The 27,399-nt window shown below is 37.4% G+C and overlaps 1 protein-coding gene across 1 annotated transcript in view; it reads right to left on the bottom strand.

Annotated features, from left to right (window-relative positions):
- LOC128706593 (F-box/LRR-repeat protein 15) overlaps nucleotides 1-27,399 on the bottom strand; it is a 174,919-nt gene that overhangs the window by 18,028 nt on the left and 129,492 nt on the right. The window lies entirely within an intron of this gene.

Here is a 27,399-nt window from a genome sequence, read left to right on the forward strand (position 1 = left end):
TAAAGTCACTTAAAAACAACTCAGGGAATCTGTCTAATGTCCCACCATTACTGTACAAGCGAGCGGCCCATATCCTTTCGCATGCTATTTCATTACTTGTTAACAAGTCACTAGAAACTAGCACCTTCCCGAAACTACTCAAGATGGCAAGGGTTACACCAATACATAAAGGTGGTGACCCTACAGACTTAAACAACTATAGGCCAATATCAAACTTACCATTGCTATCCAAAATCTTTGAGAAACTCGTGCACAGGAGACTATATTCATTTATAACAGCACAAAACATACTCAACCCCTGCCAATTTGGATTTAGGAAAAATAAAAGCACTAATGATGCAATCATAAAAATGCTAGATCTGCTTTACACAGCATTGGAAAATAAGGCATATCCACTAGGAATTTTTATTGACCTAAGAAAAGCTTTTGACACAGTAGACCACAACATCCTACTCCACAAACTTGACCATTATGGTATAAGAGGCCATGCGCTTGCTTATTTCAAATCTTACCTTACTAATAGGTATCAGTATGTTACCATTAAAGACACAGCATCAACAACACGGCCACTTGATACTGGAGTTCCGCAGGGAAGTGTCCTTGGTCCCTTGCTCTTCCTCATATACATCAATGATCTTCCAAACGTATCCCAACACCTGAAATCCATTCTCTTTGCTGATGACATGACTTATGTCATCTCTCACCCTAATCTTGCCACCCTCAACACCATTGTTAACGAGGAGCTGATCAAAATATCGACTTGGATGACAGCCAATAAACTTACGCCTATCACTGACAAAACCTACTATATTATGTTTGGTAGCAGAGCAGGAGATGCACAAATTAACATTAAGATCGACAACACTCTAATTACCAGACATAATAAGGGCAAATTCCTAGGCCTATACCTTGACAACAACCTGAATTTCAGCACCCATATCCAACACATAACCAAAAAAGTATCCAAAACAGTTGGGATCCTCTCCAAGATACGATACTATGTGCCGCAAAATGCCCTTCTCACACTATACCACTCACTTATTTATCCATTACTGTAATTACTACACTGCAGAACAATCAAAGGCACTTCTCAATGCCAACAACAACATAACTATCTTTAACTATAATATCAGATCTTTAAGCAAGCATTATGATGACCTCATAGCATTACTAAATTCCTTACATGCCAATATGTCCATCATTACACTAACTGAAACCTGGCTAAAGCCTGATAGTATAGATGTCTATGCCATTCCTGGTTACACAGCCATACACAACTGTAGGCCAGACCAACAAGGGGGTGGCACAGCCATATACTACTCAGACCAACTACAATGTATCACTAATACTTGCACAAGGGATGAACATGGGGAATATATAATAGCTAAATTCAAATCCAAGTACCTACAAAAACCTCTCACATTGATAAACATCTACAGAGTTCCACAGTCAAACATTAGCCAATTTAGTCAAAATCTAGGAAGTATGATAACTGATGCACGCATGAACAAAGATCACTTACTACTCTCAGGTGACTTCAATATAAATCTCCTGCAAGACCAGGACCCACACGTTACTGAATTAACAAACACAATGAGTAACTGTATGTTACTACCAACAGTAACAAAACCTACAAGAGTTACAGAGACTAGTGTTTCCCTACTTGACCACATCTGGACCAACACCATATCCCCTTTAAAATCAGGCATAATTACAGATAATACCACAGACCACTACCCTACTTTCCTCATAACAACTCTTGGTAAACTACCCCAAGACACTACTAAAGTCACCTTCAGACTTCACAATGAGGCAGCCATTAATAACTTCACAACAGCAGTAGCAAACATTGATTGGCACACTGAGCTAGAAACCTATACAGATATTGACGAATGTATTAATAATTTTCTAAAAAAAAACCAATACCTCTATAACAAGCACTGCCCTAAAAAAACTAAACAGATGACAGCAAAGAGACTGAACAGTCCCTGGCTAACACCCAGCATTCTCAAATCCATAAATACAAAACACCAATATGAAAAACAGTACAGAATGGGTCACATAACCAGAGACCAAACAAAACGTTACTCGTCAATCCTAACCAGCCTGATAAGAAGGGCAAAAAAATTGTATTATGAGAACAGATTATCCAACTTACGAGGTGATATAAAAAAGACCTGGAAAACCCTATCAGAAATTCTGGGAACAAAAAAGATATCACGAAATAGCGAAATAAAATTAGCAAAATCAGATGAACCCCAACTCCCATCAACAGAAACAGCAAACAGACTCAATGATTTCTTCTCCACTATAGGACAAAACCTTGCCAATAAAATCCCAAGCTCAGATACCCCACCAAATGACTACCTCACGGCAACTACCCGAACACACTGTTCCTAGCTCCGACTAACCCATACGAAGTCTCCCTTATTATCAACGCACTAAAAAACAAGGCAGGAGATTTAAATACCTTACCACCCATTATATACAAAAAAGTGTCACAAGTGCTATCACCAATCATTGCAACACTCTTTAACAAATCCATTGAATCCTCCACCTTCCCTACAGTACTCAAAATAGCAAGGGTCACCCCGATCCACAAAGGAGGAGACCAAACAGAGTTGAATAACTATAGGCCAATATCCAACTTACACCCTCTCTCAAAAATCTTTGAAAAATTAATTCATAAACGAATCTACTCCTATCTTATCTCCCAAAACATACTCAACCCCTGCCAATTTGGATTCAGGCCTAATAAAAATACTAATGATGCTATTATACACATGCTAGAACATATATACACTGCAATAGAGAAAAAAGAAGTCCCACTGGGGATCTTCATTGACTTACGTAAAGCTTTTGATACAGTTGACCATGACTTGCTCCACGTAAAATTGTCACACTATGGTATAAGAGGGCACTCCCTCAACTACCTCAAGTCATACCTCAGCAACAGAAGCCAATATGTGTACGCAAATGGGGCAAACTCTTCTGCGCAACCAATTACAGTTGGTGTCCCACAGGGAAGTGTCCTTGGCCCTCTTCTCTTTCTCCTATACATAAATGACCTTCCAAATGCTTCGCAATTACTCAAACCCACACTATTTGCAGATGACACTACATACGTCTTCTCTCACCCGAGCCCAGTCACGCTAGCCAATACTGTAAATACCGAATTACAGAAAATATCTACCTGGATGAGGACTAACAAACTTACACTAAACATTGACAAAACCTACTTCATTCAGTTTGGTAACAGAGCTACAGATGTCCCTCTTAACATAATGATAAACGGATCACCTATCACAAAACTAACAGAGGGAAAATTCTTAGGAATCCACCTTGATAATAGACTCAAATTTCATACACATATACAACAAATTTCTAAGAAAATTTCCAAGACTGTAGGCATACTATCGAAGATACGGTACTATGTTCCACAGTCAGCCCTCCTGGCCCTATATCACTCTCTTATTTACCCCTATCTCACCTATGGAATTTGTGCATGGGGCTCAACAACAATTAACCATCTCAGACCACTAATTACCCAACAAAAGGCTGCAGTTAGAATGATAACAAATTCTCACTACAGGCAGCACACTCCACCAATATTCAATACACTAAACCTACTCACCATACAAAACATCCATACTTATTACTGCACCTATTACATACATAGAACACTTAACTCTGATATTAACCCTCCCCTCAAACATCTCCTTGCCAACCTCAACAGAACACATGACCATAACACAAGGCACAGATCACTCTCTGATGTTCCTCGTGTCCATCTCACACTTTGCAAAAACTCAATGCACATAAAAGGCCCTAAAATCTGGAACTCATTACCTGTAAATATAAAAGAAACACTACCTGTTTATAAATTCAAGTCTCTTCTCAAAGATCACTTACTCACCCAAAACCAAATAAATACTGAATAACTGAACCTTATAAATTGTATATCTTAAATGTTTCTCACAATTATATCACATAAATGTTAAACCTAAAACCCAATCTAACTTTATTATTTTTTAAATACACTACCTAACAGAATACTCCATTCTACTGAATGTACAACAATGCATACAACCATATGACCTGTCTTTGTAATACTCACTTGTGCTTTATAGTAATCTGTTTACATTAAAGTTTTATCACCGATGTCATCATTGCTTAGTTCATCTTAAGTTAATTTTAAGCCAGCCCGTAATGCTATGCATAGTATAAGTGGCTTTGGCATGCTGCTCTTATCTGTATTTTTTTGTACCTCTGTATGTGTGCTCAAATTGTTAATAAATAAATAAATAAATAAATAAATAAATAAATAAATAAAAAGGAGAAAAAAAGGTCAGGAAACAAGAAATACACTTAAATATGTAATGCTGAAGAGTCATACTAGGGATGTATATGAATGAAGTAATGCAAGTCATCAAAGGACTAGTGGGAGTATATTACATGCTTGAGGATTGCAATTGCTTTAAATTTTAATGAGAACAGATAATTCTCTTTAAAGAAAAGGTTAATTCTCTTGGGTTTGTAATAATTTTTAAATCTTTCAGGGTAAACACGCCAAATCTCAAAGGGTGCACCAGGGTCCAAGAATTTTTGAAAAAAAAAAAAAAAAAAAAAAATATTTTTTCTTACAGAATTAAAGATAGTACTTTTTCTGTAGGTAATACAACCCAAAAAATTTTTTTTGATTAGTAGTTACAGAGATATAGAGGTGTGAAGTTGACCCTCAATGACCTGGTGGTGGCAACATCCGCAACTTCCGTAAAGTTTCATTATTTTATTTTAGGATTTTGGTACTTTTTTTCTTTTCTTTTCTAAGTTTTTTCCAGTAACTTTTGTGGCCTGTGAGACCAATATAATGTATAATGTATAAACGTACATTCATTGTACATACTCAACACAATAACTGCACTAATTTGTTTATCATTATATTGCTTACAAAACTTGTTTACAAGTTAATTGTAAACAAAATAATGATGAAAATATTAGTGCGGTTGTGTTGAGGACAACGGTACCATATAGTACCATATGGTATAATGGTACCACAGGGTGCAATGATACCCTGTGGTACAATATACCTTAGGGTGCAATGGTACCATATGGTACAATGGTACCATAAGATACAATGGTACCAAATGGTGCAATGGTACCATATGGTACAATGATAAATTATGGTACATTGTACCATATGGTACTGTTGTATTCAACACAATAACTGCACTAATATTTTCATCATTATTTCATTTAAAATAATTTTTTACAACAAAAAATGTAAAAATGTTGTATATTAATGTTCTCATATGTATTTTTACATATGTACAGCCATTGGACATGTTGCTTGAGGTGGATGACGAAGTGCTTTGTCTGGGAAACTGCTGAGTCGGGGGCTTGTGTCCCCACTCACTCACTCACTCAGTCCTGGCTGGTGCCTTGTGGCACCAACACCTCCTACTAGCCATGTGGACCAGGGTACCACATGGTACATTGTACCATATGGTACATGGTACCATACAGTACAGAATACCATATGGTGCAGGGTACCATATTGTACAGGGTACCATATGGTGCATGGTACCATATGGTGCAGGGTACCATATGGTGCATGGTACAATATGGTGCAGGGTACCATATGGTACATGGTACCATACAGTACAGGGCACCATATGGTACAGATACAGGGATCCCTATGGAAATAAGTCACACCTGACTTTTTTGGGTTATCCTAGGATTTTATACATATGTTGCTATGTATAATAATCTATGTAACTGTATTTCTGTACACCTGAATAAACTTACTCAAGCACATGTGGCATCATAAGTAAGTTTATTTAGGTATACACAAATAAAGTTACATAGATTATCATACATAGCAGCATATGTTTGGAGACCTAGGATAACCCAAAAAAGTCAGACAGACTTATTTCCATTAGGGCACCTGTACCCTGTACCATATGGTACAATACATCACTTGGTATAATGTGCCATATGGTAAAATGTACCATATTGTACATTGTACCATATTGTACATTGTACCATATTGTACATTTACCATATTGTACATTTACCATATTGTACATTGTACCATATTGTACATTGCACCATATATCATTGTATAATATGGCACCAGTGTGCCATATGGTACCATTGTACCATATGGTACCATTGTACTATATGGTACAATGTACCATATAGTACCAAGAATATTGTCCTAACTAAACCTAATGAAACACCACTACATCCCACTGACACAGCTAACAAGATAAACGATTTCTTCTCAATCATAGGATCTAATCTCGCCAATAAAATCCCACATACTAATGCCCATGCCGGGGACTACCTAGATGGGAATTTCCCAAATTCCTTCTATCTTGCACCAACTGAGCCCTCGGAACTCACCGAGATTATAAAGTCACTTAAAAACAACTCAGGGAATCTGTCTAATGTCCCACCATTACTGTACAAGCGAGCGGCCCATATCCTTTCGCATGCTATTTCATTACTTGTTAACAAGTCACTAGAAACTAGCACCTTCCCGAAACTACTCAAGATGGCAAGGGTTACACCAATACATAAAGGTGGTGACCCTACAGACTTAAACAACTATAGGCCAATATCAAACTTACCATTGCTATCCAAAATCTTTGAGAAACTCGTGCACAGGAGACTATATTCATTTATAACAGCACAAAACATACTCAACCCCTGCCAATTTGGATTTAGGAAAAATAAAAGCACTAATGATGCAATCATAAAAATGCTAGATCTGCTTTACACAGCATTGGAAAATAAGGCATATCCACTAGGAATTTTTATTGACCTAAGAAAAGCTTTTGACACAGTAGACCACAACATCCTACTCCACAAACTTGACCATTATGGTATAAGAGGCCATGCGCTTGCTTATTTCAAATCTTACCTTACTAATAGGTATCAGTATGTTACCATTAAAGACACAGCATCAACAACACGGCCACTTGATACTGGAGTTCCGCAGGGAAGTGTCCTTGGTCCCTTGCTCTTCCTCATATACATCAATGATCTTCCAAACGTATCCCAACACCTGAAATCCATTCTCTTTGCTGATGACATGACTTATGTCATCTCTCACCCTAATCTTGCCACCCTCAACACCATTGTTAACGAGGAGCTGATCAAAATATCGACTTGGATGACAGCCAATAAACTTACGCCTATCACTGACAAAACCTACTATATTATGTTTGGTAGCAGAGCAGGAGATGCACAAATTAACATTAAGATCGACAACACTCTAATTACCAGACATAATAAGGGCAAATTCCTAGGCCTATACCTTGACAACAACCTGAATTTCAGCACCCATATCCAACACATAACCAAAAAAGTATCCAAAACAGTTGGGATCCTCTCCAAGATACGATACTATGTGCCGCAAAATGCCCTTCTCACACTATACCACTCACTTATTTATCCATTACTGTAATTACTACACTGCAGAACAATCAAAGGCACTTCTCAATGCCAACAACAACATAACTATCTTTAACTATAATATCAGATCTTTAAGCAAGCATTATGATGACCTCATAGCATTACTAAATTCCTTACATGCCAATATGTCCATCATTACACTAACTGAAACCTGGCTAAAGCCTGATAGTATAGATGTCTATGCCATTCCTGGTTACACAGCCATACACAACTGTAGGCCAGACCAACAAGGGGGTGGCACAGCCATATACTACTCAGACCAACTACAATGTATCACTAATACTTGCACAAGGGATGAACATGGGGAATATATAATAGCTAAATTCAAATCCAAGTACCTACAAAAACCTCTCACATTGATAAACATCTACAGAGTTCCACAGTCAAACATTAGCCAATTTAGTCAAAATCTAGGAAGTATGATAACTGATGCACGCATGAACAAAGATCACTTACTACTCTCAGGTGACTTCAATATAAATCTCCTGCAAGACCAGGACCCACACGTTACTGAATTCACAAACACAATGAGTAACTGTATGTTACTACCAACAGTAACAAAACCTACAAGAGTTACAGAGACTAGTGTTTCCCTACTTGACCACATCTGGACCAACACCATATCCCCTTTAAAATCAGGCATAATTACAGATAATACCACAGACCACTACCCTACTTTCCTCATAACAACTCTTGGTAAACTACCCCAAGACACTACTAAAGTCACCTTCAGACTTCACAATGAGGCAGCCATTAATAACTTCACAACAGCAGTAGCAAACATTGATTGGCACACTGAGCTAGAAACCTATACAGATATTGACGAATGTATTAATAATTTTCTAAAAAAAAACCAATACCTCTATAACAAGCACTGCCCTAAAAAAACTAAACAGATGACAGCAAAGAGACTGAACAGTCCCTGGCTAACACCCAGCATTCTCAAATCCATAAATACAAAACACCAATATGAAAAACAGTACAGAATGGGTCACATAACCAGAGACCAAACAAAACGTTACTCGTCAATCCTAACCAGCCTGATAAGAAGGGCAAAAAAATTGTATTATGAGAACAGATTATCCAACTTACGAGGTGATATAAAAAAGACCTGGAAAACCCTATCAGAAATTCTGGGAACAAAAAAGATATCACGAAATAGCGAAATAAAATTAGCAAAATCAGATGAACCCCAACTCCCATCAACAGAAACAGCAAACAGACTCAATGATTTCTTCTCCACTATAGGACAAAACCTTGCCAATAAAATCCCAAGCTCAGATACCCCACCAAATGACTACCTCACGGCAACTACCCGAACACATTGTTCCTAGCTCCGACTAACCCATACGAAGTCTCCCTTATTATCAACGCACTAAAAAACAAGGCAGGAGATTTAAATACCTTACCACCCATTATATACAAAAAAGTGTCACAAGTGCTATCACCAATCATTGCAACACTCTTTAACAAATCCATTGAATCCTCCACCTTCCCTACAGTACTCAAAATAGCAAGGGTCACCCCGATCCACAAAGGAGGAGACCAAACAGAGTTGAATAACTATAGGCCAATATCCAACTTACACCCTCTCTCAAAAATCTTTGAAAAATTAATTCATAAACGAATCTACTCCTATCTTATCTCCCAAAACATACTCAACCCCTGCCAATTTGGATTCAGGCCTAATAAAAATACTAATGATGCTATTATACACATGCTAGAACATATATACACTGCAATAGAGAAAAAAGAAGTCCCACTGGGGATCTTCATTGACTTACGTAAAGCTTTTGATACAGTTGACCATGACTTGCTCCACGTAAAATTGTCACACTATGGTATAAGAGGGCACTCCCTCAACTACCTCAAGTCATACCTCAGCAACAGAAGCCAATATGTGTACGCAAATGGGGCAAACTCTTCTGCGCAACCAATTACAGTTGGTGTCCCACAGGGAAGTGTCCTTGGCCCTCTTCTCTTTCTCCTATACATAAATGACCTTCCAAATGCTTCGCAATTACTCAAACCCACACTATTTGCAGATGACACTACATACGTCTTCTCTCACCCGAGCCCAGTCACGCTAGCCAATACTGTAAATACCGAATTACAGAAAATATCTACCTGGATGAGGACTAACAAACTTACACTAAACATTGACAAAACCTACTTCATTCAGTTTGGTAACAGAGCTACAGATGTCCCTCTTAACATAATGATAAACGGATCACCTATCACAAAACTAACAGAGGGAAAATTCTTAGGAATCCACCTTGATAATAGACTCAAATTTCATACACATATACAACAAATTTCTAAGAAAATTTCCAAGACTGTAGGCATACTATCGAAGATACGGTACTATGTTCCACAGTCAGCCCTCCTGGCCCTATATCACTCTCTTATTTACCCCTATCTCACCTATGGAATTTGTGCATGGGGCTCAACAACAATTAACCATCTCAGACCACTAATTACTCAACAAAAGGCTGCAGTTAGAATGATAACAAATTCTCACTACAGGCAGCACACTCCACCAATATTCAATACACTAAACCTACTCACCATACAAAACATCCATACTTATTACTGCACCTATTACATACATAGAACACTTAACTCTGATATTAACCCTCCCCTCAAACATCTCCTTGCCAATCTCAACAGAACACATGACCATAACACAAGGCACAGATCACTCTTTGATGTTCCTCGTGTCCATCTCACACTATGCAAAAACTCAATGCACATAAAAGGCCCTAAAATCTGGAATTCATTACCTGTAAATATAAAAGAAACACTACCTGTTTATAAATTCAAGTCTCTTCTCAAAGATCACTTACTCACCCAAAAACCAAATAAATACTGAATAACTGAACCTTATAAATTGTATATCTTAAATGTTTCTCACAATTATATCACATAAATGTTAAACTTAAAACCCAATCTAACTTTATTATTTTTTAAATACACTACCTAACAGAATACTCCATACGACTGAATGTACAACAATGCAAGCAACCATATGACCTGTCTTTGTAATACTCACTTGTGCTTTATAGTAATCTGTTTACATTAATGTTTTATCACTGATTTCATCATTGCTTAGTTAATCTTAAGTTAATTTTAAGCCAGCCCGTAATGCTATGCATAGTATAAGTGGCTTTGGCATACTGCTCTTATCTGTATTTTTTTGTACCTCTGTATGTGTGCTCAAATTGGAAATAAATAAAAAAAAAAAATACCTCACCTATGCTATTTGTGCTTGGGGATCAACTGCAGCAACACACCTAAAGCCAATAATAACCCAACAAAAAGCTGCAGTAAGAATAATCACTAAATCCCATCCCTGGCAACACACCCCCCCACTCTTCATAGATCTAAACTTACTCCCTGTTCAGTACATCCACACTTACTACTGTGCAATCTACATCTACAGGACCTTAAACTCCAATATCAACCTTGACCTAAAACGCTTTCTTGATAGTTGTGACAGAACCCACAGGCATAACACCAGACACAAACATCTCTACGACATTCCCCATGTCCAACTAAACCTTTACAAAAATTCAATGTATGTCAAAGGCCCTAAAATCTGGAACACCCTACCTGAGAACTCTAGAACTGCACACACATTCATCACCTTCAAAACTACCATTAGAAAACATCTTATCTCCCTGATAAACCCCATCAACTAACTACACGAATACCACCTGGTGGTTCACACTTACACTCACCCATTTGACCATAAACAGAAATATTAATCTCAATCTTAAAATAATGAATCCTATGATACTCCAATACTGAAACTATGTACTGTGCCAAAACAAAAGCATTCACATTGCTAAACTCACAAACTAGTATTTAGTCACTTAGCCATAATACCAACTTACCTCATAATTTGTAATATTTTAAAATAAAGAATTAAACTAAGTCTGCCCGAAATGCCTAGCCATGCTAGGCGTTCTAGTGGTACACTGTAATCATTATTTAACTACATGTAAACCACACAACAACCAAATTCTGTAAATTCAACATTGTAATCTTTATAGAGAATAAACTTTGAATTTGAATTTGAATTGAATATAGTTCAGAACCATAGAATATCTCTTCAGATCTACTTTCATCAGTCTCACAACTATAAGTTGGGAAGAGGAGAGTCAAAATTTGCCTAGGGAGTGAGAGCTTCCTTGCCGCCAGGCATAGTGAATAAAGCCACTTTGGCGGCGTTCCCACAATGCCATGCATCCAGATTTTTTCTAGAGTGCGCACACTGACCACCCAGACCCTTTGTCTTAGATGTAGGCCTACCAGCCTTCTTAATCTAAATTTGAGGTCGCTAGCATTTTGGCGTAGTTCTACGGTTTGGACCCACAACTCAAAGCTGTAGAACTATGGCACGGACCCCGAAAGGGTTAACTAACCTGACATTCCTTGTTTTTCTATCATTTATATATATAAACAAGAGATCAAAACTTAGTCAAGACTTATATTAATTTAATATAGAAGTATTGATACCTTATTTTTAGTTAGGTACATAATACATGTACATATAATACATAATATGAATACATCACTGCTTAGTTAACCTTAAGTTAATTTTAAGCCTGCCCATAATGCTCTGCATGCAAGAGGCTTTGGCATGTTGCACTTTAATAACTGCATTCCTTTGTACTTCTCTGTATCATGTTCAAATTAATAAATAAATAAATAAACAGTAGGGTTCCACTTATATGACAGGTTAGGTTCCAGGCTACCGCCATAAAGCAGAAATCAACGTAAACTGGAACATCCTTTTTTCCACTTATAAATGCATATATATACTAGACAACAAGTTTACACTAACATATATTAAGTTAGTAATAGAGCTAGGCATTAAAAAACAATAAAAAGTAAAATACACATATAGCACACTCATTACTTACCTTAAAATATTTGTAATCTTAATCTAGAGTGAGATGAGTAGTATTTATTTTAAGAAATCAAGTGTGGTATGTATGGTAGCCAGCCAGGCTACCATACCAGCCCATTCCACATTCCACCCACACAATATTCTATGACATTTAAGCATCCAAGAGTGGTAAAATGCATATACAGTTCACTCATTACTTACCTTAAAATATTTGAAGTCTTAATGTAGGGTCAGGGGTGAGTAAACGACATAAAACAAATAAATGAGAGAGAGAGAGAATGCTTTCAAATGAGCTGATGTAGGTAACAGCTCTTAGCTTGCCAATAAAATTAGGAATCCTTAACCTGTAAATAGCTGTCAATAAAGCTAGGGATCCTTAACCTTGTCAAACCCTGTGTAAAAAAAAAAAAAAAAAAAAAAAAAAAAAAAAAAAAAAAAAGAGAGAGAGAGAGAGAGAGAGAGAGAGAGAGAGAGAGAGAGAGAGAGAGAGAGAGAGAGAGAGAGAGAGAGAGAATGAGTACATGAGGAAGGACAGGCGCAGAGTTATGTAAACAAACCAGGTGTACACGTCTGGTTTCTGTACAAGTTACATTGTACATTGATAGGGTAGAATAAATAAAGGGGAACACTCCCATTCTCATGTAACACCATTTTTAGAAGAAATGATGTTCTGAGTGAAGGCAATGGAAATAAGCCACTCTGTCCGACTTTTTTGGGTTATCCTAGGTTCTTTACACATATGCTGTTATGTATGATAATCTATTTAACTGTATTTGTGTATACCTGAATAAACTTCCATACAAAGGGAATAATTTTCTACAGTTACCCTTAGTAGCACATTTTCTCTTATGCTGGACTAGAGAAAGTGTTATTCTTGCCGTCACTTGTATAAGTTGTCTGGCTACCACATCTCATATTTGTTTATTTATTCTACTGTAGGGTGCATTTATCATCTTTATATGTTATGTATCGTGGTTATTATATAATTTTGAAAAAAATATCATAGATGGATTAATGAAAATGTGGATATTAACGTAATATATGACATTTAATGAGACTTGGTGATTATTATTATTAATAATATCATTATTAATATGGCGTAACTCGTACAAGTCATCTGGCTACCACATCTCATATTTATGTTTATTTATTCTACTGTGGAGTGTATTTATCATCTTTATATGTTATGTATCGTGTTTATTATGTACATAATTTTGAAAAAATATCATAGATGGATTAATGAAAATATGTATATTAATGTAATATATAACATTTAATGAGACTCGGTGATTATTATTATTATTATTCCTAATATGGGGTCTCGAGACATAAGACACTCTTATTTATTTATTTTATTTATTTATTTAGTAATTTGAGCATACATACAGAGTTACAAAAAAATACAGGTAAGAGCAGCATGCCAAAGCCACTTGTATGCATAGCATTACGGGCTGGCTTAAAATTAACTTAAGATTAACTAAGCAATGATGAAATCAGTGATAAAACATTATTGTAAACAGATAACAATAAACGACAAATGAGTATTACAAAGACAGGTCATAGGGTTGCATGCATTGCTGTACATTCAGTAGAATGGAGTATTCTGTTAGGTAGTGTATTTAAAAAATAATAAAGTTAGATTGGGTTTTAGGTTCAACATTTATGTGATATAATTGTGAAAAACATTTAAGATATACAATTTATAAGGTTCAGTTATTCAGTATTTATTTGGTTTTGGGTGAGTAAGTGATCTTTGAGAAGAGACTTGAATTTATAAACAGGTAGTGTTTCTTTTATATTTACAGGTAATGAATTCCAGATTTTAGGGCCTTTTATGTGCATTGAGTTTTTGCATAGTGTGAGACGGACACGAGGAACATCAAAGAGTGATCTGTGCCTTGTGTTATGGTCATGTGTTCTGTTGAGGTTGGCAAGGAGATGTTTGAGGGGAGGGTTAATATCAGAGTTAAGTGTTCTATGTATGTAATAGGTGCAATAATAAGTATGGCTGTTTTGTATGGTGAGTAGGTTGAGTGTTTTGAATATTGGTGGAGTGTGCTGCCTGTAGTGAGAATTTGTTATCATTCTAACTGCAGCCATTTGTTGGGTAATTAGTGGTCTGAGATGGTTAATTGTTGTTGAGCCCCATGCACAAATTCCATAGGTGAGATAGGGGTAAATAGGAGAGTGATATAGGGCCAGGAGGGCTGACTGTGGAGCATAGTACCGCATCTTCGATAGTATGCCTACAGTCCTGGAAATTTTCTTAGAAATTTGTTGTATATGTGTATGAAATTTGAGTCTATTATCAAGGTGGATTCCTAAGAATTTTCTTATTGATTTTAATGTGTACTTGCACCCCAGCACAGTGTGTAAGTTTATTTAGGTACAGGTATACATAAGCATAATTATCAGAGTATACATAAAATATGAAATAACTTAAAAACACTTGAAATTTTGGAGTTTCTAGACATAATGGAGAGACTTAGTGTTCAAGGATCTCATGGAGAATGTAAACAAACTGGGTGGGGCACGGTGACCGTATTAGAAAGTCAGGTGGGGGGAGCCATATAGGAAGTTTTATTCATAATTTGAAATGCCGTAAAGCGAAACGCCGTAAAGTGGTGCTCTACTGTGTATATACAGTGGTCCCTCAATTATCGTCCTTAATCCGTTCCTGGAAGTGGGACTATTATCGAAATGGACAACTTTCGAATCAATTTTCCCCATAAGAAATAATGTAAATGCAGTTAATCCGTTCCTGACACCCAGAAGTATTAAAACAAAAAATTTTTTTACATGAAATATTGATGTACTACATAAACAATACAGTGGCACATGATGAATTAAACATTAACAGAATAAAACTTACCTTTATTGGCGATTCTTCTTTGTGTATGGAAGACTGGAGAAGGAGACAGATTGGATTATTTACTGTTTGGAAGGGGAATCCCCTTCCATCAACACCTCAGGTACCAATTGCTTTTCTGGGGTTACTTCTCTTCTCTCCTTCTTAATGCCACTAGAACCACCTTGAGAGTCACTGGAGTCCTGTCTCGCAAAAAAACTGTCCAGAGAGCTCTGTTTCTGGCGTCTCTTTAAAACTTCCCTAAAATGGGCCAAGACTCTGTCACTGTACAAGTTGCCGATATGGCTTGCAACATCCTTCTCTGGGTGATGTTTCTCAATAAATCTTTCCATCCTACCCCACATTTCAAAAATCTCCTTAATTTCTGAAGAAGGCACCTTCTTCCATCTCTCTTCCTCCTCCTCTGCAGCAAGATTCTGAGCTGCGATCTGTTGCTCTTCCTGCTGAAGCTCTTGCAGTTCCTCAGTGGTTAGCTCTTCGTTGTGGTCCTCCACCAACTCTTCCACATCCTCCAAACTCACATACAACCCCATGGAACTCCCCAGTGCAACAATAGAGTTCACAACTGACATAAGCTCATCATGGGCTGCCTCAAACCCTTCAAAATCCCTCTTCTCGACACAATCTGGCCACAATTTTCTCCAAGCAGAGTTCAAAGTCCTGGTAGTCACTCCCTCCCAATCCTTACCTATAAGGCTTACGCAAAGGAGAATACTGAAGTGTTCTTTCCAAAAATCTCGTAGGGTCAAGTGAGTGTCTGAGGTCACATTCAAGCACCTTTCAAACATTTTTAAAGTTTGAAATGACTTGCTGGTTCATGAGCTGGAGGAGAAGAGTGGTATTCGGGGGCAAGAACTTTACTGTGATGAACCCAAACTCCTTCAGAATTAGGTCATCCAAGTTTGGAGGATGAACAGGTGCATTGTCCATTACTAGGAGGCACTTGAGATCCAATTTCTTTTCCAGGAGGTAATTCTTCACACTAGGGCCAAACACTTCATTGAACCACTCGACAAAATATGTCCCTCGTGACCCATGCCTTACTATTAGATCTCCAAAACACACACAATTTACTCTTCATAACATTGTTTTCTTGAACACTCTGGGGTTTTCAGAATGGTACACTAGTAACGGATTCACTTTGAAATCCCCACTAGCATTAGCACAGAACATTAGCGTCAGCCTGTCTTTCATAGGCTTGTGTCCTGGCAGTGCCTTTTCTTCCTGAGTAATGTAGGTCCTCTTTGGCATTTTCTTCCAAAAGAGGCCTGTTTCATCACAATTGAACACTTGTTCAGGTTTCAGTCCTTCAGCCTCTATGTACTCCTTGAATTCATGCACATATTTTTCAGCTGCTTTCTTGTCAGAACTGGCAGTCTCACCATGCCTTACCACACTGTGTATGCCAGTATGCTTCTTAAATCTCTCAAACCAGCCTTTGCTGGCCTTAAATTCACTCACATCACCACTAGTTGCAGGCAATTTCTTTACCAAATCATCAAGCAACTACCTAGCCTTTTCACAAATAAGCGACTTCATAAGAGTATCTCCTGCTAATTGTTTCTCGTTTATCCACATCAATAATAACTTCTCAACATCTTCGAGTACTGGTGATCTCATTTTTGTCAGCATATTTACTCCCTTTGCAACAACAGCTTCCTTGATTTCCTTTTTCTAGGATATGATGGAAGATATGGTTGTACAGGATTTGTCACACATCCTGGCCAGTTCGCCCACACGTACGCCACTATCATACTGTTCAATGATGTTTTTCTTAAATTCAATCGTATTTCTCACCTTCTTTACCAAAGGCTTGGCACTAGGAGCTTTCTTTGGAGCCATGGTAGCTTATTTAGCACTTGCAAGCACTAAAATCAATGGAATATTATGAAATATTTCGTTGGAGCAAGTGAGGGGACCGTCGCTCACTGGTAAACAATGGCACACTGGCTAGGAAGAGAGGCCGAGGCAGCTCAGTGCGTGAGTACGCGTCCCAGACGAAGGACTACTAGCGAGTTACCGGACCATTTGCGAGCCAATGTTTAGACGAAATAACAGGACTATTTTCGAAATGGATGACTTTCAGGCCGGACGATTATTGAGGGAACACTGTATATACATATATATATATATATATATATATATATATATATATATATATATATGTATATATATATATATATATATATGTCAAAGTGGGAAGTCTGAATGTGCGTGGATGTTGTGCAGATGATAAGAAAGAGATGATTGTGGATGTTATGAATGAGAAGAAGCTGGATGTCCTGGCTTTAAGTGAAACAAAGCTGAAGGGGGTGGGAGAGTTTCAGTGGAGAGGAATAAATGGGATTAGGTCAGGGGTTTCAAACAGAGTTAGAGCTAAAGAAGGAGTAGCAATAATGTTGAAGGATAAGCTATGGCAGGAAAAGAGGGACTATAAATGTATTAATTCAAGGATTATGTGGAGTAAAATAAAGATTCGATGTGAAAAGTGGGTTATAAAAAGCGTGTATGCACCTGGAGAAGAGAGAAGTGTAGAGGAGAGAGAGAGATTTTGGGAAATGTTGAGTGAATGCGTGGGGAGTTTTGAATCAAGTGTGAGAGTAATGGTGGTTGGGGATTTCAATGCTAAAGTGGGTAAAAATGTTATGGAGGGAGTAGTAGGTAAATTTGGGGTGCCAGGGGTAAATGTAAATGGGGAGCTTTTAATTGAGCTATGTGTAGAAAGAGATTTGGTAATAAGTAATACATATTTTATGAAAAAGAGGATAAATACGTAAATATACAAGGTATGATGTAGCACGTAATGAAAGTAGTTTATTAGATTATGTATTGGTGGATAAAAGGTTGATGGGTAGGCTCCAGGATGTACATGTTTATAGAGGGGCAACTGATATATCGGATCATTATTTAGTTGTAGCTACAGTTAGAGTAAGAGGTAGATGGGAAAAGAGGAAGGTGGCAACAACAAGTAAGAGGGAGGTGAAAGTGTATAAACTAAGGGAGGAGGAAGTTCGGGTGAGATATAAGCGACTATTGGCAGAAAGGTAGGCTAGTGCAAAGATGAGTAGTGGGGGGGTTGAAGAGGCTTGGAATAGTTTTAAAAATGCAGTATTAGAATGTGGGGCAGAAGTTTGTGGTTATAGGAGGGTGGGGGCAGGAGGAAAGAGGAGTGATTGGTAGAATGATGAAGTAAAGGGTGTGATAAAAGAGAAAAAGGTAGCTTATGAGAGGTTTTTACAAAGCAGAAGTGTTATAAGAAGAGCAGAGTATATGGAGAGAAAAAGAAAGGTAAAGAGAGTGGTGAGAGAGTGCAAAAGGAGAGCAGATGATAGAGTGGGAGAGGCACTGTCAAGAAATTTTAATGAAAATAAGAAAAAATTTTGGAGTGAGTTAAACAAGTTAAGAAAGCCTAGGGAGAGTATGGATTTGTCAGTTAAAAACACAGTAGGGGAGTAGTAGATGGGGAGATGGAGGTATTAGGTAGATGGCGAGAATATTTTGAGGAACTTTTAAATGTTAAGGAAGAAACAGAGGCAGTAATTTCATGCACTGGTCAGGGAGGTATACCATCTTTTAGGAGTAAAGAAGAGCAGAATGTAAGTGTGGAGGAGGTACGTGAGGCATTACGTAAAATGAAAGGGGGTAAAGCAGCTGGAACTGATGGGATCATGACAGAAATGTTAAAAGCAGGGGGGTATATAGTGTTGGAGTGGTTGGTACTTTTGTTTAATAAATGTACGAAAGAGGGGAAGGTACCTAGGGATTGGCGGAGAGCATGTATAGTCTCTTTATATAAAGGGAAAGGGGACAAAAGAGACTGTAAAAATTATAGAGGAATAAGTTTACTGAGTATACCAGGAAAAGTGCACGGTAGGGTCATAATTGAAAGAATTAGAGGTAAGACAGAATGTAGGATTGCGGATGAGCAAGGAGGTTTTAGAGTGGGTAGGGGATGTGTAGATCAAGTGTTTACATTGAAGCATATATGTGAACAGTATTTAGATAAAGGTAGGGAAGTTTTTAAAAGGCATGTGATAGAGTGGATAGAGGAGCAATGTGGCAGATGTTGCAAGTATATGGAATAGGTGGTAAGTTATTAAATGCTGTAAAGAGTTTTTGAGGATAGTGAGGCTCAGGTTAAGGTGTGTAGAAGAGAGGGAGACTACTTCCCGATAAAAGTAGGTCTTAGACAGGGATGTGTAATGTCACCATGGTTGTTTAATATATTTATAGATGGGGTTGTAAAGGAAGTAAATGCTAGGGTGTTCGGGAGAGGGGTGGGATTAAATTTTGGGGAATCAAATTCAAAATGGGAATTGACACAGTTACTTTTTGCTGATGATACTGTGCTTATGGGAGACTCTAAAGAAAAATTGCAAAGGTTAGTGGATGAGTTTGGGAATGTGTGTAAAGGTAGAAAGTTGAAAGTGAACATAGAAAAGAGTAAGGTGATGAGGGTGTCAAATGATTTAGATAAAGAAAAATTGGATATCAAACTGGGGAGGAGGAGTATGGAAGAAGTGAATGTTTTCAGATACTTGGGAGTTGACGTGTCGGCGGATGGATTTATGAAGGATGAGGTTAATCATAGAATTGATGAGGGAAAAAAGGTGAGTGGTGCGTTGAGGTATATGTGGAGTAAAAAAAACGTTATCTATGGAGGCAAAGAAGGGAATGTATGAAAGTATAGTAGTACCAACACTCTTATATGGGTGTGAAGCTTGGGTGGTAAATGCAGCAGCGAGGAGATGGTTGGAGGCAGTGGAGATGTCCTATTTAAGGGCAATGTGTGGTGTAAATATTATGCAGAAAATTCGGAGTGTGGAAATTAGGAAAAGGTGTGGAGTTAATAAAAGTATTAGTCAGAGTGCAGAAGAGGGGTTGTTGAGGTGGTTTGGTCATTTAGAGAGAATGGATCAAAGTAGAATGACATGGAAAGCATATAAATCTATAGGGGAAGGAAGGCGGGGTAGGGGTCGTCCTCGAAAGGGTTGGAGAGAGGGGGTAAAGGAGGTTTTGTGGGCAAGGGGCTTGGACTTCCAGCAAGCATGCGTGAGCGTGTTAGATAGGAGTGAATGGAGACGAATGGTACTTGGGACCTGATGATCTGTTGGAGTGTGAGCAGGGTAATATTTAGTGAAGGGATTCAGGGAAACCTGTTTTTTCATATAGTCGGACTTGAGTCCTGGAAATGGGAAGCACAATGCCTGCACTTTAAAGGAGGGGTTTGTGATATTGGCAGTTTGGAGGGATATGTTGTGTATCTTTATATGTATATGCTTCTAAACTGTTGTATTCTGAGCACCTCTGCAAAAACTGTGATAATGTGCGAGTGTGGTGAAAGTGTTGAACGATGATGAAAGTATTTTTTGGGGGGATTTTCTTTCTTTTTTGGGTCACCCTGCCTCGGTGGGAGACGGCTGACTTGTTGAGAAAAAAAAAAAAAAAAAATATAGTGGAACCTCAAATATCGAACTTTCTTCAGTCCAGAAGGCTGTTCGAGTGCCTTTACCGAATGAATTTATTCCCATCAGGAATAATGTAAATTAGACTAGTCCATTTCAGATCCTCAAAATACACTTATAAAAGCACTTACAAAAATACACTTACATAATTGGTTGTGTTGGGAGCAGTTCGATTTTTGAGGTTCCACTGTACGTATATATATATATATATATATATATATATATATATATATAGATATATATATATATATATATATATATATATATATATATATATATATATATATACATATATAAATATACAGTGGACCCCACCTTACGATGGCATCACGTTATGTTAAATCCACCATACAATACATTTTAACGCAAAAATTTTGCCTTGCCTCACGCTAAAAAACTCACCTCACGTGATTTGTCCGAGATGCGTCCTAAGTGTGGTCTGAGCGCGCCTCAGCTGCCCCGTGGGTGCCAGTGTTTACAAGCCAGCCAGTGCGGTCGCATCCACGCATACAATCGGAACATTTCATATTATAACAGCGTTTTTAGTGATTGTACCTGCAAAATAAGTCACCATGGGCCCTAAGAAAGCTTCTAGTGCCAACCGTGCGGTAAAAAAGGTGAAAATTACTATGGAAATGAAGAAAAAGATAATTGCTAAGTACGAAAGTGGAGTGCGTGTCTCGGAGCTGGCCAGGTTGTATACCAAACCTCAATCAACCATTGCTACTATCGTGGCCAACAAAACGGCAATCAAAGAAGCTGTTCTTGCAAAAGGTGCAACTTTGTTTTCAGATAAGAGATCGCAAGTACTCGAATATGTTGAGAGACTGTTATTGGTGTGGATAAACGAAAAACAGATATCAGGAGATAGCATCTCTCAAGCGATCATATGTGAAAAGGCTAGGAAGTTGCATGAGGATTTAATTAGAAAAATGCCTACAACTAGTGGTGATGTGAGTGAATTTAAGGCCAGCAAAGGTTGGTTTGAGAGATTTAAGAATCGTAGTGGCATACATAGTGTGATAAGGCATGGTGAGGCTGCCAGTTCGGGCCACAAAGCGGCTGAAAAATATGTGAAGGAATTCAAGGAGTACATAGACAGTGAATGACTGAAATCTGAACAAGTGTTTGGGACGAAACAGGCCTGTTTTGGAAGAAAATGCCAAACAGGACCTACATTACTCAGGAGGAAAAGGCACTCCCAGGACATAAGCCTATGAAAGACAGGCTTACTCTCTTGATGTGTGCTAATGCTAGTGGTGATTTCAAAGCGAAGCCTTTATTGGTGTATCACTCTCCCAGAGTGTTCAGGAGAAACAATGTCCTCAAGATTAATTTGTGTGTGCTGTGCAGGGCAAACACTAAGGCATGGGTCGCTAGGGACTTTTTCTATGACTGGTTACACCATGCATTTGCCCCCACTGTGAAAAATTACCTCCTGGAAAATAAATTGGACCTTAAGTGCCTCCTGGTATTAGACAATGCCCCTGGTCATCCTTCAGACTTGGGAGAGCAACTTTCTGCGGAAATGAGCTTCATTAAGGTCAAGTTTTTGCCTCCTAATACCACTCCTCTCCTGCAGCCCAAGGACCAGCAGGTCATTTCAAACTTCAAAAAATCTCTACACAAAAGCTATGTTTCAAAAGTGTTTTGTAGTGACCTCAGAAACTCGATTGACTCTAAGAGAGTTTTGGAAAGATCACTTTAGTATCCTCAGTTGTGTAAACCTTATAGGTAAGGCTTGGGAGGGAGTGACTAAGAGGACCTTGAACTCTGCTTGGAAGAAACTGTGGCCAGAATGTGTAGACAAAAGGGATTTTGAAGGATTTGAGGCTAACCCTGAGAAGCGTATGCCAGTTGTGGAATCAATTGTGGCATTGGGGAAGTCCTTGGGGTTGGAGGTTAGTGGGGAGGATGTGGAAGAGTTGGTGGAGGAGGACAATGAAGAACTAACCACTGATGAGCTGCAAGATGATCTTCAACAGCAAGAGGCCAGACCTGAGGAAACTGCTTCAGATGAGGGGAGAGAGAAATTGAAAAAGTTGCCTACTTCAAAGATTAAGGAAATGTGTGCAAAGTGGCTTGAAGTGCAAGCCTTTATGGATGAAAATCACCCTCACACAGCTATTGCAAGCCGTGCTGGTGACTATTACAATTACAATGCTGTGAACCACTTTAGACAAATCATACAGGAATAGGAGGTACAGGCCTCTATGGACAGATATGTTGAGCGACAGAGGTCCAGTGACTCTCAAGCTGGTCCTAGTGGCATTAAAAGAAGAGAAGTAACCCTGGAAAAGGACGTGCTACCGCAAGTCCTAATGGAAGGGGATTCCCCTTCTAAACATTAACAACTTCCACACTCTCCCCTCCTCCCATCCCATCAATCATCACCAGATCTTCAATAAAGTTAAGTGTCAGTTTGTGTGTATTAAAATTAATATTTCATGTGGTAAAAAATTTTTTTTTTCATACATTGGGGTGTCAGGAACGGATTAATTTGATTTCCATTATTTCTTAAGGGGAAAATTAATTCACCTTACGATAATTTCAGCATACGATGAGCCTTTAGGAACGGATTAATATCGAAAGATGGGGGTCCACTGTATATAATATATATATATATACTATATATATATATATATATATATATATATATATATATATATATATATATATATATATATATATATAAATACACAGCAGGGCCCCGCTTTACAGCATTTTGCTTTATGGCGTTCCACTAATACAATCATTTCAAATTATGACCAAAACTCGCTATACGGCTCCCCCACCTGACTTTCTAATATGGTCACCGCGCCCCATCCTGTTTATTTACATTCTCTGTGAGATCCGTAAGCACTAAGTCTCTCCATTATGTCTGGAAACTCCAAAATTTCAAGTGTTTTTAAAAGTTATTTCATATTTTATATATACTCTGATAATTATACTTATGTATACCTATACCTAAAAAAACTTACATACTGTGCTGGCGTGCAGGTACACATTAAAATCAGTAAGTGTCTTATATCTCGAGACGTCATATTAGTAATGATAATAATAATCACCGAGTCTCATTTAAATGTCGTATATTACGTTGATATACACATTTTCATTAATCCATCTATGATATTTTTTCAAAATTATATAATAAACACAATGCATAACATATAAAGATGATAAATACACCCCACAGTAGAATAAATAAATATAAATATGAGATGTGGTAGCCAGACAACTTGCACAAATGACGTCATATTAGAAATGATAATAATAATCACTGAGTCTCATTAAATGTCGCATATTACGTTAATATACACATTTTCATTAGTCCATCTATGATATTTTTTCATAATTATATAATAAACACGATGCGTAACATATAAAGATGATAAATACACCCCACAATAGAATAAACATAAATATAAGATGTCGTAGCCAGATAACTTGTACAAGTGACGGCAAGAATAAAATTTTCTCTAGTCTAACTTTAGAGAAAATGTGCTACTGGGGGTAACTGTAGAAAATTATTCCTTTCGTATGTATGTAAGTTTATTCAGGTATACACAAATACAGTTACATAGATTATCATACATAACAGCATATGTGTAGAGAACCTAGGATAACCTAAAAAAAAGTCAGAGTGACTTATTTCCACTGCCTTCACTCAGAGCATCATTTCTTCTAAAAATGGTGTTACATGAGAATGGAAGTGTTCTTTATTTATTCTACTATATCTATGTAGAGACAACTTGTACACAATGTAACCTGTACAGAAACCAGACGTGTACACTTTGTTTACAAAACTTACGTTCGCCTGGTTTGTTTACATAACTCCGCACCTGTCCTCTCTCATGTACTCATTCTCTCTCTCTACAAATATACAAATATTTTAAGGTAAGTAATGAGTGAACTGTGTATGGATTTTATCACTCTGGGATGCTTAAATATCATAGAATAATATGTGTAGGTGGGTTGGCCTGGTATGGTAGTCTGGCTGACTACCATACATACCACACTTGATTTCTTACAATAAATACTACTTATCTCACCCTAGATTAAGACTACAAATATTTTACGGTAAGTAATGAGTAAACTGCATATGCATTTCATTGCTCTGGGATGTTTAAATGTAATACAATATTATGTGTAGGTGGGGTGGCCTGGTATGGTAACCTGGCTGACTACCATACATACCACACTTAATTTCTTACAATAAATACTACTTGTCTCACCCTAGATTAAGACTATAAATATTTTAAGGTAGGTAATGAGTGCACTATGTGTGTATTGCACCTTTTTATTGTTTTTTTGATGCCTAGTTCTATTGCTAACTTAATATATGTTAGTGTAAACTTGTTATCTAGTATTTGTATGCATTTATAAGTGGAAAAAAAGGGTGTTCCACTTGACGGCAATTTCCGCTTTACGGCGGTAGCCTGGAACCTAACCTGCCATATAAGTGGGGCCCTACTGTGTGTGTGTGTGTGTGTATGTATATATATATATATATATATATATATATAGATATATATATATATATATATAGAGATATATATATATATATATATATATATATATATATATATACACATATACAGTGGACCCTCGACCAGCGATATTAATCCGTTCCTGAGAGCTCATCGTTAATCAAAATTATCATTCGTCGAGTTAATTTTCCCCATAAGAAATAATGGAAATCAAATTAATCCGTGCAAGACACCCAAAAGTATTGAAAAAAAAAAATTTTACCACATGAAATATTAATTTTATTACACACAAACTGAAGAAGACATGCACAGTTACATGACACTTACCTTTATTGAAGATCTGGTGATGATTGATGGGATGGGAGGAGGGGAGAGTGTTGATGGTGTTAGTGTTTAGAAGGGGAATCCCCTTCCATTAGGACTTGAGGCGGCAAGTCCTTTTTCGGGGTTACTTCCCTTCTTGTTTTAATGCCACTAGGACCAGCTTGAGAGTCACTGGACCTCTGTTGCACAACATATCTGTCCATAGAGGCCTGTACCTCCCGTTCCTTTATGACATTCCTAAAGTGTTTCACAACATTGTCAGTGTCACAATTAAACACTTGTTCAGGTTTCAATTCTTCACTGTCTATGTACTCCTTAAATTCCTGCACATATTTTTCAGCTGCTTTTTGGTCCAAACTGGGAGCCTCACCATGCCTTATCACACTATGTATGCCACTACGATTCTTAAATCTCTCAAACCAACCTTTGCTGGCCTTAAATTCACTCACATCACCACTAGTTGCTGACATTTTTCTAATTAAATCCTCATGCAACTTCCTAGCCTTTTTACATATGATCGTTTGAGAGGTGCTATCTCCTGCTATCTGTTTTTCGTTTAACCACACCAATAACAGTCTCTCAAGATCTTCTATCACTTGCGATCTCAGTTTCGAAAACATAGTTGCACCTTGATTGCCGTTTTCCTGGCCACAATAGTAGCGATGGTTGATTGGGGTTTTGTGTACAACCTGGCCAGCTCGGAGACACGCACTCCACTTTCATATTTAGCAATGATCTCTTTCTTCATATCCATAGTAATTCTCACCCTTTTTGCTGTAGGGTTGGCACTAGAAGCTTTCTTGGGGCCCATGGTGACTTATTTTGCAGGTGCAATCACTAAAAAGGCTGTGATAATATGAAATGTTCAGATTGTATGCTTGGAAGCGACCGCGGTGGTTGGCTGGCTTGTAAACACTGGACAGAAGTGGATGCGTCTCAGACGGAACGAATAGTGTTGGTCGAGTTTTTTAGCGCTAGTCGATGCAAATTTTTTGTGTTAAAATGTATCGCTGGTCGGATTTATCGTTAATCGATGCCATCGTTGGTCGAGGGTCCACTGTATATATATATATGTACTATATATATACTATATATATATATATATATATATATATATATATATATATATATATATATATATATATATATATGTATGTGTATATATATATATATATATATATATATATATATATATATATATATATATATATATATATATATATAAATATATATATATATATATATATATATATATATATATATATATATGTGTGTGTGTGTGTATATATATATATACATGTATATATATATATATATATATATATATATATATATGTGTGTGTGTGTATATATATACATACATATATATATATATATATATATATATATATATATATATATATATATATATATAAAGGAGGTTTTGTGGGTAAGGGGCTTGGACTTCCAGCAAGCGTGCATGAGCGTGTTAGATAGGAGTGAATGGAGACGAATGGTACTTGGGACCTGACGATCTGTTGGAGTGTGAGCAGGGTAATATTTAGTGAAGGGATTCAGGGAAACCGGTTATTTTCATATAGTCGGACTTGAGTCCTGGAAATGGGAAGTACAATGCCTGCACTTTAAAGGAGGGGTTTGGGATATTGGCAGTTTGGAGGGATATGTTGTGTATCTTTATATGTGTATGCTTCTAGACTGTTGTATTCTGAGCACCTCTGCAAAAACAGTGATAATGTGCGAGTGTGGTGAAAGTGTTGAATGATGATGAAAGTATTTTCTTTTTGGGGATTTTCTTTCTTTTTTGGGTCACCCTGCCTCGGTGGGAGACGGCCAACTTGTTGAAAAAAAAAAAAA

Source organism: Cherax quadricarinatus, chromosome 3 (genome assembly GCF_038502225.1).
Source record: "Cherax quadricarinatus isolate ZL_2023a chromosome 3, ASM3850222v1, whole genome shotgun sequence".
NCBI classification, from domain to species: domain Eukaryota; kingdom Metazoa; phylum Arthropoda; class Malacostraca; order Decapoda; family Parastacidae; genus Cherax; species Cherax quadricarinatus.